We start from the raw sequence: 656 nt of genomic DNA, 5'->3' as shown, positions 1-656 counted from the left end.
TATTTCCCGAGAATTACGAAATAAAAGCCAAGCGGAGCGTTCGAGAGGTCTCCCTTTTTCAGGTAAAAGTTGGCAAACATCATTTTTTATTATCGTTGCCGTATTTGGAACTTCATTAGCCTTATTGCTACGTCGGATTTCTTACTCTGGCCATCCAATTAGCATTAGTAAACTAGCTGACAAATATACATTTTTGACGATTTAGTCGCAGATGGTAAGGTTATTTATAACGAAATATGATGTACTGTACGAATATAAAATATTAGAGATATAAAAGATTGTAAAATATCAGTAGTAAAAGCAAATAATATAAAAGTGTGATTTTTTATGTATAAGTCTTGAAAATTCGGACATTAGTAAACACAAGTATCAGATAATTAGAATTAATTTTAAAAAATTGAGAAGACGAATCGGAGTGATCCAGAGAACGGGGTCTGTTGCCAGTTTCTCTTTTTTTCTGAGATTAAATGCACTGTAGCTCTCTTTGGCATCGGAGTTCCGTCGGGCAACAGGAGGATCTTCAACCAGAGACAAAGGACGTAACTCAGAGCCAAGATAAGAGACGATTGCGAGCCTACTTGGGACAAACAAAGCTTGGATATTTTGTTTTAAGTTTCCTCAAATATGTGTACTATTTTGAGAATGGAAAAAAAAAA

At 34.8% G+C, this 656-nt stretch overlaps 1 protein-coding gene across 1 annotated transcript in view; it reads left to right on the top strand.

Annotated features, from left to right (window-relative positions):
* Window positions 1-656, top strand: part of LOC119591040 (kiSS-1 receptor-like) — a gene marked incomplete at its 5' end in the record, with an annotated part of 60331 nt that overhangs the window by 39222 nt on the left and 20453 nt on the right. The window lies entirely within an intron of this gene.

The sequence above is a fragment of the Penaeus monodon genome, chromosome 28 (genome assembly GCF_015228065.2).
Source record: "Penaeus monodon isolate SGIC_2016 chromosome 28, NSTDA_Pmon_1, whole genome shotgun sequence".
Taxonomy (NCBI): Eukaryota; Metazoa; Arthropoda; class Malacostraca; order Decapoda; family Penaeidae; genus Penaeus; species Penaeus monodon.
This window is presented reverse-complemented; position numbering and strand designations above follow the sequence as displayed.